Consider the following 21742-nt stretch of genomic DNA (forward strand, 5'->3'; position numbering starts at 1 on the left):
GCTTCATATTCTATCATAAAAACATCAAAATAAACACATTTCACCTATGGGTATTTTTCCAAATATAAACCCTAGGTTAAATCATTGCTAGAAATAGCTAAAACAAGTTACCGGGACTAAAAACGTAAAGAACATTAAAAACGGGGCTTAGAATCACTTACCATAGAGCTTGGAAGCTTTAAAACCTTAACTATGGCTTCTCCCCTTGCTAAATTCGGCCTTAGCTTGAAGATGGACAAAATTTTGGCTATTTTGGCCTTTTTTAATTATTTTAATTACTAAATGACCAAAATGCCCCCAACTTAAAAATATCCTATTTCACTTATCTCATGCCATTTTTGTCCAACAAGTTAACCAATGGTCTAATTTCCATTTAAGAAACTCTAATTTAAAATTTCATATCAATTGGACACTTTTAACATGTATAACTCAACTTTTGCACTTTTTACAATTTAGTCCTTTTTACTAAATTGAGTACCCAAACGTCGAAATTTTCGAACTAAATTTTCACAGAATCATTTCATGAAACGTAGACCATAAAAATATAATAAAAATAAATTTTTTCCTCGTCGAATTTGTGGTCTCGAAACCACTGTTCCGACTAGACCCAAAATCGGGCCGTTACACTCAATGATTTCATAAGTCTTGTTATAAGACTTAGAAAGGAGAGCACCATTAGTAGAAGTGTCCACTACCATCCTTGTGTGAGCATTGAAACCATTATAAAACGTCTCAAGTTAGATGCAATGAGGGATTCCGTGATGAGGGCACTTCTTAATAATTCTTTGTACCTTTCCCATGCCTTATACAAGGACTCATCATTCATTTGTTAGAAAGCACTGATCGTATTCCTCAACTTAGCATTTTGCTAGGCGAGAAATACTTCATGAGGAATCTTTTTGTTAACTCTTGCCATGTGGAAATAGAATTTGGTGGCAATAAGTTCAACCAAGCTCGAGTTCTGTTCCTCAGTGAATATGGGAACAACTTTAATCGTAGTGCATCTTTAGGTACTCTAGTTAACTTGAAAGAATCGCTCACCCCCATAAATAGTCTTAAGTGAATGTGACGATCTTCTGTAGGCATTCCACTGAATTGGCCCACTGTTTGAAGCATCTAGAACATGATTGGCTTCAGCTCGAATTGTTGTACCTCGATTTCGGGTCGCCTAATACCCAAATTAAGATCATAAAACACTAGCACGACATACTGTCTTAGCACTCTGTCCCTATCATTAGCAATAAGGATAGGATTTTGAGCAAGGTTTGCTCTGTTTCCTTGATTCAGATTTTCATAGTTCATCTCTTCGGTCCCTCTCTGACTTGCTTGTCTCTTTCGTTGTCGAAAAGTTCTTTTAATCTCAGGGTCTACGATGAGTAAATCGATTACTTGATCAATACTCATAAACACCTGAAATAAACAGAGAAAAATTAATTAAGTTAAAATTGAACAAAAAAATAGACCAAAATGAAAAGTTAACAAATTCACAAATAACGACTTTTAGAACAATCCCCGACAACGGCGCCAAAAACACAATCGCAACAAGTAATAAAGTAACAAGTAAATGTCGAGTTATTGTACCCACAGGGACTATGAAAAGAATTATTTATGAATGGAATTAAAAAACACTTTGGTGAAGATAAATATTTTGATTTTGAGGAAGTGATTAAAAACTAAAATTTTAACTAAGTAAAAAAAAATCCAATACACGATTTCAAAAGATGATTTTAATCAAGATGACGTAATTGTGTTAGATTAATTACATTTCTTAACATAGAATTACTAAACTCATGTTCATGTTGTTACGAATAAATTCACGGCAACTTGGTAATTTGCTAACTACTGCTCGTGCGTACCTATTAAATTAACTAATCTCTAGAACAATTAATCAATCTTCATATGCACATAAAAGATTAAGTGGAGTAACAATATATTCCTATATTGAAACAGTTTAATCACAAAAATCTTGCAAGTTATGCAAGGCTAATGTACCATTTAATACCATCGTTAATTTAACCCACAACTACCTTAGAAGATTAAACATGCATTGATTAAGTATTGTGCCAATTAATTACAATTTCAACACGATTAAATAATTCATTAGTTTCCTTGCAATTATAATGCAAGAATAACTTAATCATGATTTTACTTAATCAAACAATTTACCAAGACCTATAACAACACAAACATAATTTTAATAACTTAAGTGGACGAAATGCAATCAACCTAACACAAATTAAATTTAAGTCATATTAATTAAATTAAACATATCAACATAACAAGTTTTCATAGACTTTTTCATAACAACAACAATAAAAATTAAAGGATAGGGAACTAGACTCAAATCTGGTGTTTCTCCAAAGCTTAACTAGTTTGCTTCGCTCCTCCTTCTTCGCTTGTTCTTGTTGAACCAAGACTTCTACGAGCACTTGAATGCTACTACCAATGATGGTTGAAGGGCTTGTTTCCAATAGGGGAAATTGGCAAAGGAATGGAAGGGAAAAATGAAGAACAAAGGAAGGGTTTTGAAGAGAGAAAGTGAGAGAGAATCGATGAATGAAAGGATGAGAGGTGTGTTTGAAATGAGCAGCCAATAGGGGTATTTATAGGTTGAGTAGGCTGCTAAAAATAAAATAAAAATCAGCAGCCATTTACTCCCCCCATGGTTGGCCACACATGTGGCAAGTTTGAAGCTTCCAAACTTGTTAAATTTAGCTAGGGGCAAATCTACAAAAGCTTGACAAGCGGAGGGGTTTGAATGCAATTTTAAGAAAGCTTCAAGGGCTGTTTTGAAAGCTAAATAATAATCTAAATAAGCTTATTGGGTCAGCATGTGGGACGGTTTCTGGCAGCCCAATTGTTCAATTGGATTAGTCTCTTGGTTTAGCACAATTGAGCCTCTTTTCATAATTAATCAATAATAATTATTTAACCCAAAATAAATTGGATTAAAATTAAAATTAAAATTAATTACATTATGAATTAATATTCATAATTTGGACCATCTTAGGCTAAAGAATTAACTCACCTCAATGCTTCAAAATTCGCTTATCAGTTTTGCATTTCTAACAGTGTCTTCCGAGCCAATTTTCGCCCTTTGTGCGAATCTGTCGAAAATAAATCAAAATTTATTATAAAATTAATTAAAATTCAACATGTTGATAATTTAAGTACAATTTAATTATTTTATAATTATTATATATTTTCGACAAAAATTACTACGAAATTGCATGGATTTGAGTTAAAAAGGGCATGAAAAAGTGTATATATTTCCGTGTTTCTAGCATGCCTAATGTAACGCTTAAATAAGAGTCGGCTTTGTCCAACACTATGCTGGCATTTTCCTAAGTGTTGGGATAGACTTGCCGAGATACGCTTTGGCCAACTCTTTGTATAAGGGTTGGAATATACATGCCTAAGGCAACTTTTAAATAAGAGTCGGCTTTATCCAACACTATGTCGACTTTTATTATACGTTTCCCAACTATATAAAAACGTCGACATATGAAAAGTCAAACATAATTTTTTTTTCCTACCTAAAAATTAATTAATATTATAACCTTAAAAATATTATTTAAAAAGAAACAATTTAAGAGTAAAAACCTCTTCTCATTTTTTAATTAAAAACTATGCATTTTAATTAAAAAATTATTATATTACGTTACTTTTAATGACATATATTAATATTGTTAATTAAAATCAAAGTTTAGATTTTTCACTTTAAATTCTATTATACCCAACATTTATTAATATCATTTTAATATTCGTCAAATATTAAATTAAATTAAAAAGTTAAATTTACACCAAAACAAATTTAAAAGTTAAATAATAAATTTAAAAAAAAAGAGAAGAGAAATACTCATTGTTTGGATTTTTTCCTCTAGTCAGCAGCCGACTCCCTTAGTCACTTAACACTTCTAAATCCCTAGCCACCATCACTTCCCTACCCTCTTAATCCCTTTTCCCATTGCCACTCCAACACCCACTAGCCACCAGTCGGCACACGGTAGTCACCACCCTTTCCCTTTTCTCCTTTTCCTCTTCCCACTATCGCCACCAACCCACCACCATCAGAAATCAGAAATCAGAAATCAACCCGCAGCCGACTCCCTCTTTCCCTATTCTCTTTTTCATCTTTCCACTGTCATGTTTCAAGCAAACCCACCACTCTCGTAAGAATTCCCATTTCCCATTTTGCTTGATTGAAATACTATTATGATTTTTTGCGTAATTTCTTAGCAATCGGACTGGTTCCTTACTTTTTTTGTTGTTGATTTTTTAAGTTCTAAATTAATAGTTTATTCTTGAATTTAATTGTATTTCTAGTATTTTTTTAGCAATAAGATTTTTAAGTTTTTATTATGCAACCACTATTTTTTTTAAGCACATTTCAATTTGTGTGATTAATCAGTTGAAAATTCGACCTCCAGCATTCTCCTCATAGCCTCACTAGAGGATTTCTTGTCGAGTGAGTTTCAAACCCTAATTCTTTCCAATTTTGCATGTTTATGTTATGTTATATGCTGCTGTATTCTTTCTTGGCAGTGCTGCAATAGCTGGAATTTTACATGTTACAGCATTGAAGATATTTGATAAGAGGTTTCCTTAATTAACACCTCTTTCGTTTTTACTTATTGCGCTGTTGACAATCAGTGTGTTTATGCATAATCCTTGTTTAATGGTGTGACAGTGCAAGATGCTCTCAAGGGAAATTCCATAGAAATTACAGAGGATAGCCTCTTAGGGTTGAAGTATGATCCTGCATCGATTTGGGGTTATTTTGAGGTATGTTCGCCTGCTCCGCATTATTGTGAGAATAAACCTATACTGGTTATCTTGGGATATTCACCAAACAACTTAGCTTTGGATTTATAATACTTGCTCCATTTCAGCAGCTTCACATTGAACAAGGACCTGTACTAGAATTGGTTGGTTTTCCTCTTACTGTAGTTAAAGGCATAGCTACCCAGACAGGAATGAAGGTGAATATTTCTTTTCAAAATAGAGACATGAACTTCTCAAGACACACTCAATCTATGATTCTTTTTACTACCTTGGATTGACTATAGCTAAGGATGTACAAGGAAATATACTAATATTATGTAATGCTGTGCAATTTTTTAAGTACCTACTATTTACTCTTGAAACACGTTATATGAACATTGAAACATGGAATCTATAGATGTAGTTTAATCAAGTTAAAAGCATCATTAGGTTGAAAAGCACATGATATGAATGACAACATGATTTATTTCTTCTCATTCTTGACTAGAGGAAACATAAAAAATGTTGCTCAATCACTCTAAATAAAACACAAGATTTTGGATCTTTCAATCTTTAAGTAAAGTTCCAAGCACAAGGGTTTCACATCTAGTGAAAAAACAACAATCATTCTTGATGTTTGATTATGGATCTTTCAATCTTTTAGTCTCTGCATTTTCCTTCAATCTATCCAATTTGTTCGTTTTTACTCCCATGATCATTGAGGTTACTCATTGGGTTTATCTAGTTCCTATTGATCATAGAAATTTGAATTCTGAGATGTCATGTTAATTAATATAAATGTGTGAAATTCAATTTCATTTCTAGGGTTCAGCTGGTTGGCAAATGAAAAAGAATTTTTATTTTCTGTAATTTCAAGTCTAAAATGTTTTAAGGCTTATAATTTTTTTAGAATGATAGTATAAAATTCAGTGGAGTGGATGCTTGTGTTAAATGATGCACAAGAGTTGATAGCGTTAAGCATTTTCTAGTTTGTATTTTACATTTTCTTAGGAACCTTTGAAATAAGTCAATTAATTGCTACAGTTTTGGATATAACTTTTGTTATTTTAGCTTGGCTTTCTTGTTGATTTGCTGAATTGAAGTTGGATAAATGCAATGACTTTGTGATATGATTATGTACGATATTGCAGATGATGAAGCAAAGGCACAAAGTGGAGAGAGAAGCAAACATTATGCCGAAATTGGATGGTCGAAGAATTAGGAAGTTGCCAAGATACAAAGCTTGTAGCCATGAACAAGAAATTTGGAATGATTCATGGGTTATCTTCACTTGCAAGAATTTTCAAATTCATTTGTTTACTTCTGTAGATTGGGTTGAATGCTGGTTGCATACATTTCGGCTAAATGTTAGTGTATTTTAATTATTGGATCGATTTTTGTAGTGAATATTCAACATTTATATTACTTTTACTTTTATATTTTTTAATTGTATTTAAAGCACAATTTCTATCATTATTCACTATAAATGTTTGTGAAAATATATTAATATTGAAATAATAAAAAATAGAAAAAAAATGCCCTAGATATGTCTATCCCAATTTTTTTAAAGTTGTCTTAGACAGGTCTATCCTAACTTTTTTTAAAGGTTGCTTTAGATGTTTCTATCCCAACTTTTTAAGGTTGCTTTAGACAAGGTCTATGTCTATCCTAACTTTTTTTAAAGGTTGCTTTAGACGTGTCTATCCCAACTTTTTAAGGTTGCTTTAGACAAGGTCTATCCCAACCTTTTTGAGGTTGTTTTAGACGGGTTTATCCTAACATTTTTTAAAGGTTGATTTAGAGTCTATTCCAATTTTTTTAAGGTTGTCTTAGACGAGTCTATCCTAACCTTTTTAAGGTTGTTTCAAACGAGTTTATCCCAACCTTTTTTAAATGTCGTCATTGACTAGGTTTTTGCCAACCCTTCAATAAAGGTTGGCTTATGTTGAATTATGTCGATGCTTTTTCAAAAGCATCGCGAGACCTATGCCAATTGCACTGTAGACGACGTTCTTGAAAGTGTCGGGTGAAGCGTCGCTGACACCTATGCCAACCTTTTTTGCGTCGTCTTAAGTAAAAAGAAAGTGTCACAGTAGGCTTGTTTTGTTGTAGTGTTTAAGGGTTAGTGTTAATCAATCCTAATTTCTTTAAGGATTTGCATTAATCATCTTTTAATAATTAATACCCACTCACAAAGTTAGGAATCTCATACAAAATCAATAATCCTAAAATCATTCAATAAAGAAAAAAAACTAAATCTTGCATAAAAACCCTAATCCATCATAAGTCACAATCCTAATTTTTTTTAAAGATTAATCAATAAATCATGAAAAAGAAAAGAAGAATTGTTATCAAATTGGGAGACCAACATGAAAGTATTGAAATATTGAACACCTATTTTGTAAAAAATTCTAGAGAGTAAGAGAACAAAAGAAATTTGAGAAAAAAGTGATGAGTGTAGGAACAAAATAAAATATTTATGGATTTTATGGTTTTAGTGACTAGGGGTGTAACACCCCGAAATTTGGGGTTAGAAATTTTGAGGTTTGTAGGTAGGGTCAATGGGTAGGTTGAACAGTTGAGTTTATTTTACCATTTTAGTGTTAGAATAAGCCTGCTGGTTCACTAGTTGTAAATGTGGTAGCTTATCTTTGAGCCTTGTGTTCGAACCCTTGCGAGTGTTTAATGGAATTAATTTTAATCTAGTTTTGCTTTTAAGTTTAACTACTTATTTATTTTTATTTTATTTTTTATTTGAAAGAGGAGGTTATTCCAAAAGATTTCTCAGGTTCTTCCTCTCTCATGTATGTTCCTCTCCCTAACTCCCAAATTTCTTATTTTGGGTTCTTTTGGGGTTCATTATACTTTTCTTTTCTTCGTTCTTTTAATTATTTTCTTTTTTTCTTCAATTTACTTCTTTTGCTCCAATACCGTTGTTGATTTCTGTCTTGTTGGAGGTTAGTGTGTTTTTCTATTCTCATTTCAAATCAGATTCGAGTAGAAATTTTGTTTTGTTTTTCGAAATCAAGTTTCAGAACGATAGTTGAGGCACGTCAGTCGATTGATTAGTGCATAGGAAGCATATATTAGGTGTGTTTCTGAAACTGTTTAAATTTGGTAGCAAAATGCTTTTGGAATTTGGGGAAATCTGCAAATTTTTGGTGTGGTCTGAATTGTTAGTGACTGGGGTTCATTTTGCTATCGCAAAACCTCGATTTCAGCCTATTTCGATGTGGTTTTGTGACCACACGAGTGGGCACACAGGCGGTCCACACGGCCGTGAGACTTTGGGAAATTAGGGTTTTTGACAATTTCTAGTGCCACACAACCGTGTGGCTATTGTTTAGGTATTTTTGCCGATTTCCACATGGTCGTGTCCCTTAGCCACACGAGCATGTGAATTTTCCACACGATCGTGTCTACTCTACTCCTTAATTTTGTTTAATTTTAGCACTTTTGCACAGTGAGTTACACGAGCTACTCACACGGCCATGTAACTCGGTCACACGGGCGTGTGCTCACTTCACATGGGTGTGTGCCTCTTTCATACAGGCGTGTGCCTCCTTTACACAGCCTAAACCCTCCCATATAGTCATGACACACGGCCAGACGGCCCTGTTTCGCAAACTTTGTTTTGTGTCATAAATTGACTCGTTTTATGTTCTATGTAATCCGACCCTCGATTAAGCCTTTGTAACTGTGTTTGGGACTCCGCTACAACTTAGACTCGTGTGTGTAGTTGAGTTTATAGGATGAAGTTTAACTGTATGTTTAAATGTTAATACGATGTTACCTAGTAATTGAATACAAGCACAACCGATTCTGAATTTGATCGACTGAATATGTGTATTTCTATTTCTGTATGATTGTCTGCATGTAGCGTGCATTTTGCATTTGCATGAAAATTCTAGGATTTCGGTTATGAAGAGAATGAAGACTGATTTGGCAGTTCAACTGCAGTATTTTTGTATAGCGGATTACCGCATGATTCTATACATATGTCAGCTCAGCTGCATATTACTATTTGAGTGGCTTAGTTCCACAATTGTGGTATGTAGGGTGGATGGGCCTATTATGGTACTATGTTGTGTATAGGGTGGTTGGGTCTTTCATGGCTCTATTGTGGTGTGCAGGGTGGTCGAAGTGGTGTCTAGACGGTTGAGGTAGGTTTTTGACTCGTTACATTCACTATGCATATGAATATATGTATGATTATGTGGGCATTGGGATATTGGCGATATGGTTAATATAATATGATGTATTTTAATTAATATGTTTTTTGGTATGCTTTGGAAGCACCTTGTTTATTGGATTGCCGGTTGTGATTTTCTTTTGTGATTTGTGTACATATACTTTTCTGGAATATTTGTTATGTTACTCCATCTTTTACCATCTGTTTATGTTTCGAACTCACATTGAGCTCGCGTAGCTCATCCCTTAGTTTTTCTCCCTTTCAGGTAATTCACGTGGCTAGGTCTCGGATTCAGCAAAGCGAAGGTCTCAAAGTTTCTCTGATTGGTTTGATTTCAAATAAATCTGGTTATACATTATAAATATTAGGCCTTTTCATTGCAATCAAGTCTAAGTGCACTGTGGTATGAGGATTTTTGTGATAATTTGACTTAAAGTTCTAAATGTGGTTTACGGGATAAATTTTGGTACAACATTTCCATACATGATTTTGATTACTAGAAGCATTGGTTTTACTTCGTTACAATGTAAATTGTTCAAATACTCGGTACTAGTTTATATTTTGCGCTTATATGTATATTACTATATTTTCACTGCAAACAACTTTCGTAACGCCAGTCTTTCATTAATAGATCCGATTTGATTACAAATTTGGCGTGTAAACTGTTAAACGATTTAGCTCAATTTAAGCAAACAGTATTCGGATTAAGTTTTAAACAATTCTTTTGTAAATTGTTCTAGGATCACTTCGGTGGTCAATGTAACATCCGAGATTCGGTCGAAACTTTTAGGCCGGATTTTGAGGTGTTACAAAGGGGAATTCATTTATTTTTATATAAATAATTTATTTTATAAAATGATTATTTTCTTAAAAAAAGATTGTGGCATCAATTTTTTTATGAGATATTTTAAAATTTTTTTACCAATTAATACATCAATTATATAAAAATTAAAATTTATAAGTTATTTTATTTTGTTTATATATGCTCATATTTCTATTTTTAATTAATTTATGCTCATTAAATTTAATATTTAATAATTTTATATGTTTTTCTTTTATTAAATTTTTATTATAGATAACTTTAACATATTTTTGAATGTTTATATTATCATATTATATACTATTACAGATTTAATTTATGTGATATAAATTACATAATATATAAAATGAAATAAAATAATATATTACAATATTTAATAATTTGATGTTTAAATAAATTTAGTTAATTATAAAATTATTTTATTGAAATTAATATACAACAAATTTTAAATTCCAAACTCAATATTGTAATATTCTTCTGTTGTTTTTAAATATAAAAAGAACACTATTGCAATAAATTCTCCTTTTTGCATTCTTCAATTTGCCTTCCTAATTGTTGGTACCCTTCCACTAGGTTGCCTTGGACACAAACCCAGCTTTCTTTTAGATGCTAAAAGAATTAATTAGTCATTTTAGCTTACAATAATTGCAATAAAGATGATTAGTTAATATTTTAATTGAGTGGCTATATAAATTTATAAGTGGGGCAGCACCAAATATCATCCAAGAAAAATTCCCTTAAAACATGCTTTTTAACTTTTTCTGTAGTTTATCAAAACACGCAATCATTTTCAAAATTTTTAAGTAAAATCAATGTATATTTTATATTTGTTTTGTAGTTTATAAAGATTAATTCGTTTGAGATCAGTGATTACCTTTCTACTATGTATAAATTTGAAATTTTTTTTTTTGAAAATGAAATGTATTTTATCGGTGTATTTAACACTTATTAATAAATTTTTTTTCAAGTTGATATTTGATGCTAAAATTCAACGGCACCCATGCCCTTTAGTGGTGGACTACACATCAAGAGTCAAAGAGCTTTTTTTTTTGGGTTTGTACATTACAAATTGAGCAAAGAGATTACACTAATAAGGTTTAAACCCTGCCCTTTACAGTGTCAAACAATAAATTTATTCATTGCTTTCTTATGTTGTTGGCATGAATCGTAAAGTTTTAATTTAATTTAGTTTAATTTTTAAGAACTAATTTTTTTTTTGAGATGAGAAACTAGCTAAATCTAGATATTAACAATCATTTTATAAGGTTAAAATTTTATATTTGTAAAGCTATAATTTTTAAAGGCTTAACACGTGATTTGACATTTAGTTTGACTTTTTTAATGCAATATCTTGTTGTAAACATTTAACTTTGTTCAGGTTTAATGGGACCTGATTTTATTCAAATAGAGGTTATAAAAATTAATTATATACTTTAAATGATAATTATATATATTTGTATTAAATTACTAGTCTAATAATAATTAAACTCAAAATTAAAAAAATCTTATCCAACCAAATAAACCTAACCTAAAATATAAAATTTTAAAATTATATTCAATAAAATAAAATATTTATTAGTATTTTTAATATAATAAAACAAGATTATATTTATTTTAGTGTTTTTCCTATAAATGTTTTTTAATGTGCTAGAAAAATTTTATTTTAGTGTTTTTAGTGCATTTAATGTGCTATATTTTTAAAAATTAAATAAAAAATTCTAAAAAAAATTAAATATGGATGAACCTGGTTTACTTTTCTTAAATTGGGTCGAGTTTGAGAAAAAGGTAAACTAATTTTTTTAGTTGGGCCAAGTCCACGTTTGAGAAATTAGTCTAAATACTTTCCATGGACCTACCCTGGCCCAGCCTATGAGCATATTTAGTTGTGCACCATACACTTTTACAATATTTTAATTAATTTTAATTTGTTATTTCGAAAATACATAAAAAATAAAGAAAATCCAAAACAAAAAGTGGTGAGTTCATGATATTATCCTTTTCCTTACTAAGTAATTGTTTTGACTAGATTATGTTTTTAGTTTTCTTTTAAACCATATATATGTATTATTTTATTAATAAAAAAAGGAGATAACCATCAAAATATCAAAATAAAAGAAGAAAACTTTGATTATAAAAAAATTAAATTAGGAGTGAATAACCATTATTAGATAAGATATAAAATCTAAATAAAATATATGTATATAAAAGAGAAAAGAAAAATGCAGTAGAGGAGATAGCAAATATACGACATAAAACATACATGTAAGCATTTTTAAGGAACCTTTTTACAGTTTTTGTTATTCATTGTGAAGCATGCATGTATTTGATTATATAGGAAGAAAATATAATTTCATTTTAAAAATAAAGGTTTTGTTTCTTAAAAGTTTTCTTTTTTATGTGATTTTGAAAGAGAAAGTTGAGAAGAGGGTTCCGATGAATGTGGTTTCACTTCACCTTTGGTTCTAAGCCATCAGGAAATCCCTATGAACCCCGATCGGCGTAAAAAAAAGTTTCTTTTTCTTTATTATGTTCGAAAAATCTTTTTAGAAAAAGAAAAAGAAATCAAAGGTTCTTTGGTCTCAAACAGAGAGGAAGGTGGGAAGGTTTCTTTGATGAGGTGAAATCATTAAGTCGATACTTTCATTCTAACTGATACTTTGGATGTTTGTCAGTCGATCTTTGATATCCAAACTACACATAACAACATATCTTGGATATTGGTTTGGATTTGGATCGATGCAATCAAATATTCAATTTTGGTGGATTGGATTGAATCGGGCAAAACTTGAAAGTATATGTTTAAGGTTCAAGACTTATCTTAAGCTGGTTGAAGATATTCTTTATGTTGCTTGTTTCATGAGAAATTGATTGTGATTGATATGGTATGTTAACAAGTCTCAACTCTAAGAGGAGACATATAAATCCCAATAAATTCAATTAATGGCTCTAATCAACGTTTCAATAAATAATCATTGGTAAATTAAAGAATGAAAAATAGATTCCCATGACTCTTTCAAGAAAATTGATAAGAAAAACTGCTTCTAAAAATTACAAGAAAGCAATCTGGTACAAAAGAAATTAACTCCAAGAGTTTGAAAATTTTATTAATGAATGAATCAATCTATTAATGAACAATGAAGATGTAACAACCCGATTTCCAATGGTGTAGGAAAATGCGGTTTTGAAATCCCATTTTCGTAAATCAAGTCCATAAGGACGAAATATAAAGATTTATTAAGTTATTATAAAAATATATTGATGTTCAGTTAAGTAATTCAACCGAAAAATTAGTTAATTAAAGCTCAGGGAGTAAACTGTAAAAGTCCAATAGCTCTTGACTTTCAATTTAGAAAATGCCTGCGAACCTAGATAGCAATTATCTAAAGGACCAAAATAGTTAATTAACCAACTTTAAATAGTAGACAGTGGATGGTGACGATGATAGTAATTAAGTTAATATAATTATAATTATAGTAAATAAATAATGTTAATTAAAACATAAACATGATTAATTATTTTAATCCTTTCTTAATCTAACTATATATACAAATTGATAGTGAAAAGATGAAAGAAAATCATCATCTTCTCCAAGCCACCACTATCCTCCATTAGAGAAAAGGAAAGAAAACCTTTAACCTTGTTTATACATTTGACCATTATTTCAAGTCCCTAAGTTATTTTCCTTTGTTTTTTATTATTATATATTTATGATCATGATAACTTGATTTAGCTAACCCATGTATCAATTTGTTCAATTATTAAGTTTTTAACTACTTGCCATTATAGAGAAATTGATGAATTAGGCTTGAATTTGATAGTTAATAAGCTTAGATCATGATAAGGACTAAATTGTAAAGTTGAACAAACTTGTTAGTCAACTTTGTAACATTAGGGAATACATTTAATAAATGAAATCATGAAATTATACTATGAATAGAAAGTATAGGGTCCCTAATGAAAGAATGTGAAATCAGATTTTGATCCGATGTTAGATATTGAAAAATATGCCTATCTCGAGTATAGGGACTAAATTGAATAAAATGAAAAATATGAGTGGCTATGTGTTTTGATTTGAATTAATGCAAACTGATATTATTTTTATTATTGAATTATTGAACATAGTTAAAGGCGACATCAGACCGTCGAGAGGGAAGGGAAAGGTGAGAGTCGTTGACGAGTAACGACGATTTTGATTTGTACTTTTATAATTTGAAATCATTATATTTATATGCATATGCATATTGAAATGCATCATTAACTATCAAAGTAAGCTTAAGCTAGTTGTATGAATTAGTTCGTGTTGATGATATTGTGTTGAGAATTGAATCAAGATGTGCACGACATAAAGGAACTTGATATGAAATTGATAATGTTATATTATGTGAATTAATGATGAAATGAAATGAGATATGATATGTGACTTGGTTATAACATGTAATTGGATATTGAGCATCCTATTAACTATTTGGGTAAGTCGAATATAATTGGCATGCCATAAGATTAGATTGTATACAGGTTAGTTCGATTATATGTCGATAAGCTCTGGGTGCATATTTCTTGGGACATTTCGATGAGTGCTGGGCACACATTTTACTTCAATATATCGATGAGTGTTGGGCACAATTTATATACTTCAGACATTCCGATAAGGCACTGAGTGTCAAATTAGTGTGTTGGTCAGATAATCTGTGTATCCGTTCGAGTCTAAGTTAGGTTAATAGGGAATATAAAGTATGAATTGGATAAATGATGTTTGAATTGAATATGTGATATGAATTGGTATTATACGAGCCCTAAGGGATGACATGGAACAAAATCAATCAATAGATTCGACACAGGAATGAAATATTGATATGGTTAATTGGTGAGAATTGAAATGGGAATATATGCATTATTGGTGATAGAATGTTTACATATTATGTATATATTAGATTGCAAATTGTCGCATTGTATGAATTGAAACACTTGACATGATATGGTTGTAATTTGATCTTGTAATAGTTTACACCTATCTTGTTACCGCTTTGTTTATATGACGTGAACCATGAAAGTACCACTGAGCTTTATCGCTCAGCAGACGGTTTGTTTATTCTGTGCATAGGTATAGGTGGATCTCGAAGTTATGAAAAGTTATTCAACATCCAACCCACAATCCTCAACTCAACAATGTTTGTATAGCTCATTTTACTTTCGATAAATGGCATGTACCTAAGGTTTGAGTCAGTTTTGTATCTTGAATGGTCAATAGGAAGGATTTGGTTAGTTTATGTCAATTTGAACTTAAGGATAACAACTACTTAAGTTATCAAGATTATTATATAATGTTTAAATGGTTAAATGATCTATATGATCATATAAGTAATGAAATATAGTATTTTGGTAATTTGGTATCATGGATGAAATGTTGTAATGCTTATAACATATATGTTTATTGGTTTCAAATTGTTAATTGGTATGTTGGATGAAGTTTAGGTGTTGATTGGTTGAGAGTTCAGTTTAGGTTTAATGAATTTTGTTAAAATAGAATGTAACGTGGCAATAGCATATTCTCAACATCACGATGAGGAATCGACAGTGAATGGCATCACAACCACAGACCCCTCAATGTCACGATGATACTGACCGTCACCAAACGTGCTAACGTTTGATTGGAAAATACTACACCAAAAATATAAGAAATAAAGTAGCAGTGTAACACCCATAACCTATTTCCGTCATCGAATTAAGGTTATAGAGTATTACCGAATGATTCAAAATAATCAATAACAGATAGCATCAAGTTACCAAATTAATTAACGAAATTCATAAGTAATTCAGATCAGAGTAGAACCTACACTTATAAGACTTAAATCAAGCCTACGAGACCTTTAAAATAGTTTAGGAACAATTAGGGACCATTCGAGACAAAACAGAAGATTTGGGGAAAAAGTGAAAATTTTCAAATCAGGAGACACACGACCATGTGGCTCCAAACATGGCCGTATGGCTATCCTACACGCCCGAGTGCTACATTACACGCCCGTGTGTCTACCCGTGTAACTCACTGACTTGGGCCACACGGCCGTGTTGCATGCAGTGTGCCAGCCTGTGTGAACCCTGCACCTAACACGTTTGGTGCACACACTTGTGCGGATTGCCCATGTGTGACACACGGTCGTGTGACAGCCCGTGTCCCAGGCCGTGTGTACCCAAAAATGTCTCAAAACATGCTCATTTCACATCCAAATGCTTAGGTACCTAATTATACACTTACACACATGTTCACAAGACTTTGGAATGCATTTTAAACCACTCAAATCAAGTTAATCAACCATCCTATCTGCCTAACCAATGTGCCACCGTTGACACCACATTTCAATCACATAACAAACCATTATCAAGCTAAACTTTCAAGCCATCCATACATACCACATCACACAACAAAACTTACCAATTCATGCTTGATTAGCATCAACCACTCATGCCTTCACTAGAATTAAGCATACATGATTCAAATAGCTGCTTGACACAACAAAAATACAAGTACATTAAGCTACCACATATGTGCTTTAGACTATCACAAAATATCCACTATTATCCTATTACATGCCATATAAGCCAAGGTTATACTCATAGTCTACCAAAATATTCTCGAATAGTGTGATTCTTCGAGTTGATCCGATCTCCTGATTTTCCCAAAGACGTAATCTACAAAGAAAAAGACAGGGACACGAGTAAGCTTACATAAAGCTTAGTAAGTTCACTGATTAAACGATAAAGCTTACCAAAATAAAATAATAATTCAAATAACAAGGTTACTAACACTCCATGTAACAGTTCAGACATGCAATCAGAAATCCTACCCAACCAGCCTCTACACTCCACTCCGTCTAGCCCAACACTCCATGTGGGGATAATATCACCCACCCATCCCTACACTCCAAAATTAGCACCGGTTGCGGCACTAAATAGCATATACAGCAAAGCTACCGGTATAGTACACTTCCTCTAATAATAATCCCATTCCCATGCAACATATCATACATGTATGCAACATATATATATCGTGGCATGTTTATATACAGTCATACATAACATAGAGCATATAGTTATTTTATAACATAGGGGCATAACAATCATTTTTATCAGTTTGGGAGTCTAGGTCTACTTACCGACCCATCAATAGGTCCACAGTTGTCTCGGGTGACCCGTGCAACCTTAATAGTCAAACAGTGAAATTGGGCCCAATGCCCATAATGTTGGCCCATGTGGGCCCACACACTCGTGTGCCCACATAGCCCAGAATTGGTCTCGGTCATGAAAATCACACAGTTTGGCCCAATAATCTCCTCACGTTCGTGTGGTTTACCCATATAGGGCCCACAAGCCCATTGGCCTATTAGTGCCCAAAACGGCCTAAGACCACGAAATCGCTCATGGTGGCCGCAACAGTCTAATGCCCACATTTTATGCATTTGGTTTACCACACGAGCGAGCGTGTAGTGTCAATTGTCATATTTTTTAGCTTTTGCATGTTTACGATTTGGGTAGTGTTTACACACGCATTTCGACATTTCACAGATATCGTTTACAGAGTATTGTTACACACCTTGGTTTTATTTTCTGAGAAAACTACCCATACCTTTGGAACATACACTTGACCAACAATCCTCAATTATTCACTTAACCAGTTACTTAATCGAACAAGTATAAGTTATCCCAATCGTTATAACCACAACAACACAACAACCTACCTTTGATCGAGTGATGAAAAAATTTCGAATGCTTCAATACCACTTCCAACTCCTTCACTGCTCGAGAAGTTCTAAAATTTGAAAAGAAAACAAGAGTAGTCGGTCTGTCAGTGTATGAAAATAGTAGACTAGTTACAGATTAAGAGAAAACAAGAAGAAGTCGAGTGCTCTTACCGATTTGTCGGAGAATAATCGCTACACCGAGGACACAGTAGTGATAGGGGAATCAAGTAATCCGCCTAGATACGAAGATGATAAGGGAAATCGGTTTAGAAGAGAAAGAGCAAATAACACTAAGGAAGGGTAGAAGGTATATTCGGCCAATAACAGAAAAAAAAGAAAGAAAAAAACCCGAAATGAGGCATACCAAATGAGGAGTACCACTCTAGTCATAACTTTACGGCTCAGTGCGTCGGCTACCACATTGACCTTACCAAGGTGGTATTCAATAGTACAATCGTAGTCCTTAAGCAGCTCGATCCATCTATGCTGCCTAAGATTCAGCTCTTTCTGAGTGGGGAAGTACTTGAGGCTCTTATGATCAGTGTAAATGTTACACTTCTCACCATACAAGTAATGGCTCCAGATTTTTTAGTGCAAATACCACTACGGCCAACTCCAAGTCATGCGTCGGATAATTCGCCTCATGAGTTTTAAGCTGACGAGACGCGTACGCTACCACCTTACCATCTTGCATCAATACACATCCCAAACCGACATGTGATGCATTGTTGTAGACAGTTAATTCTTTCCCAGACTCTGGTTGTATTAAGACAGGGGCCTCCGTCAGAACCTTCTTAAATTTCTCAAAACTCTCTTACTGTTTACCAGTCCAGAAAAATGGTACCCCTTTACGCAATAGTTTAGTCAGAGGTGCAGCAATCAACGGAAACCCCTAAACAAAACATCTATAATACCATGCCAGACCCAGAAAACTTTGATTCTCAGATACCGTCTTAGGCGGCTTCCAATCCAGATCAGGTTCAATTTCCTGAGGATCAACTCTAATCCCCTCAGTAGATACCACATGGCCCAGAAATGTTATTTCACGTAACCAGAACTCAAATTTACTAAACCTGGCGTACAGTTGTTTCTCTCACAGAATTTGTAGAACCACTTTGAGATGTGCGTTATGTTCATCCTCAATTCTCGAATACACCAATATGTCATCTATAAAAACCACTATGAACCGACCCAAATAAGGTTGGAACACTCAGTTCATCAGATCCATAAAAGCTACCGGTGCATTCGTCAGTCAAAATGGCATCACTAGGAACTCATAGTGACCATAACGAGTCCTGAACGTTGTCTTGTGTACATCAGCCTCTTTGACTTTCAGTTGATGATACCCCGATCGGAGATTAATCTTAGAGAAGACCGAAGCTCTTCGAAACTGATCGAATAGATCATCAATCCTTGGCAGGGGGTACTTATTCTTAATAGTCAATTTATTCAGTTGCTGGTAGTCGATACAATATGCATGGATCCATCCTTCTTTTTCACAAATAAAACTGGTGCTCCCCATGGAGACACACTAGGGCGAATGAATCTTCGATCCAGTAACTCTTGAATCTGAGCCTTAAGCTCTACTAGCTCATTCGGTGCCATTCTATAGGGAGGGATGGACACCAGAGCTGTACTCGATAGGAGCTCAATCCCAAATTCAACTTCACAGTTTGGAGGTAGTCCAGGTAGTTCATCAGGGAAAACATCCGAAAAATCCTTGACTGTTCTGAAATCCTTAACAAACGAAGCCTCAGAATCAACACCATTGATGTAGGCTACCTGCGCCTCACAACCCTTAGGAACCAACTTCTCAGCCCTTAGGGCAGAAATCACATTTGACAGATAATTTCGACGCTCCCCAATTAGCACCACCCCTTCCACAGTTTTCAGTACCACCCATTTAGTAGCACAGTCCAAATTCACTTGATGCTTAACCAGCCAGTCTATGCCCAGTATTAAGTTGAATTCTCCAAAAGGAAGTTCCATTAGATCCGTCAAAAAGATGGTTTCTTAAACCTCGAACGGTACATCTCTGAACAATTTGTTCACCTTAACTTACTGCCCTAAAGGACTTAACACAGTAATTTCACTCGCAAGCATGCTATATATGAATGCGTAGACCCAACATCAATCAGTGCTGTATAAAGTACATTATAGATGAAGAACGTACCAGTAATAACATCTAGGGCGTTTCCATCCTCTTGGCGATGTGCTGCATAAACTAGAGTTGGCTACCTCGCCTCAGTATGACCAGCACCTCTGTCTGATGCTCCACGACCATAGCCCATACCATTGCCATCTCTGGCCTGGGCACGGCCTCTCGGTGGCTGCTAAACACCTCTCGGCAGTTGAACAGTACCCTGACCTGTAGCTTGCATCTGCTCGGGCCTCTGTGGACAGTCTCTGATACGGGCTCTAATGATCCGCACCTCAAACACGCCCCAATCCTTTTCCAGTACTCACCTTGATGGCATCTACCATAGTCAACACATGTTTACGGTCCAATAGCAGCATAGGGGCCCCAACTCTGACCGGCCCGTCCACTCTAGCCTTTTTCTTCGGCCTCTGAGCAGAACTCGAGGGCTCTGGATCCCTCTTATTCCTACCATTTTCTCTATTCAGACACTCAGTACGCTTCACCTCCTCGACGATCTTCACCTTGTCCACCAGTGAGGCAAAATCTCGCTCCCTCTGTGGAGCTATCAAAACTCTCAAACTATCCCTGAGGCCGTCCTCGAATCGAACACACCGCTCATAATCGGCTACCACCATCCCACGTGCATAGTGGCTTAATCGCAAAAATTCAGCTTCATACTCAGCCACTAATTTATCCCCCTGAGTCAGATTCAGAAACTCTCTCCTTCGGGCATCCACATAACTAGCTCCCACATACTTCCCTTAGAAAGAAGTTTTGAAGAATTCTCATGTTAATCAGTCAGCCTGAGTACCCTCTTTAACTGTAAGCCACCACTAATAGGCTTCGTCTTGTAACAATGACACGAATCCTTTTAGTTTCTGTTCGGAAGTGCAGTCGAGGTCATCCATGATCTTCTCTATGGCCTCAATTCAATATTCAACCACGTTAGGAGCAACTCCAGCAATACCCCTAAAAATCTCAGCCTCATTAGACCGGAGTCACTCTGTAACTGACCCACGACCCACAGTACCAGTATTGGGTCCAGCGACCCTTTCCAAAATTTGCAACATAGCTTGGGACAGTGCGTCGTCCCCAGCCGCTCGATTGGGAGACCCAGCCTCAGTCACAGGTGAAGCTGGTGTCTCACTTGTCTCCAAGTTAGGTATATGGTCAAACGACGAGGACCTAGCTCGAGCACCTCTACGGCCTCTACCACGACCTCTTGTACCCCGTCCGCGAGTACCTCTTATGCTCATTATCGAATTGCGTTTTATCTGGTTAAAAATCTTATGCATCAATTTACCGTTCTAGTGTCGATTAACAAATATCTTATGGAAAGCAATATCAGTATTTAAGAGTTTTTTTTCGCAGAACGCAGTGTCTATCGATTTTACTATAGTATCAGTATACACTAACTTAAGTGTTTCAGTACGATTTATCTATCCTTTAGCAAGATTCGAACCTTAGACCACTGGCATAGGTAACACGCCACTTACCCCCTAAACCAGTAGGCTTTTTATGTCATGCTTTACCCACAATAATTTAAAAGCCTACTAACTAAAGACAATGGTTTCCTTCCTTAAATTTTTTTTTGCACAAGCCCAAGCTTGAACCTAAGACTTCTCAAACACTCCCAAACACACTCAAATCACTTAACCACTGAAGCAAACAAGTAGTTGTGTTACAAACATGCAAAAATAAATACTTGGATTTTTGGGGCGTTACACAACAAGTGAGTAATGCTCAAACAATAGTACAAATCAATTTCTCAGTTCCTGTCTATCACAACTTAGAACAGGTGAGTAATGCTCAAACAATAGTAGAAATTTATTTCTCACATTTCAATAACATTCATTGAGCAATAAAACATTTTCCAATGAACAATATACAGATACGAGTACATGGTTAACCATCCAGAACACACCAGATGCTCATACGAGCCAATCTAACAGGTAACACACCTCGGCACTAAGTGCCTATCCCGTTGGTTAACATCTGCCCACGTAACACACTAAAAAAACTTGTAACATAACACGATAGTCCGCAACATATACAAGACCTCAGTATATTCAGTGAATAGAGGATATACA

General features: G+C 34.1%; 2 non-coding genes across 2 annotated transcripts; both read left to right on the forward strand.

Annotated features, from left to right (window-relative positions):
• The first annotated feature begins 753 nt into the window (after positions 1-753).
• LOC128034307 (small nucleolar RNA R71) lies at positions 754-859 on the forward strand. The gene has a single exon (XR_008190436.1). It is a non-coding gene; the product is annotated as a small nucleolar RNA R71 (small nucleolar RNA).
• Positions 860-3869: 3010 nt separating this feature from the next.
• Positions 3870-6203, forward strand: LOC105778298 (uncharacterized). Its single transcript, XR_001128651.2, has 6 exons — positions 3870-4172; positions 4412-4468; positions 4546-4599; positions 4691-4785; positions 4896-4982; positions 5916-6203. It is a non-coding gene; the product is annotated as an uncharacterized LOC105778298 (transcript).
• The last annotated feature ends 15539 nt before the right edge of the window (positions 6204-21742 follow it).

This window comes from Gossypium raimondii, chromosome 10 (assembly GCF_025698545.1).
Source record: "Gossypium raimondii isolate GPD5lz chromosome 10, ASM2569854v1, whole genome shotgun sequence".
NCBI lineage: Eukaryota > Viridiplantae > Streptophyta > Magnoliopsida > Malvales > Malvaceae > Gossypium > Gossypium raimondii.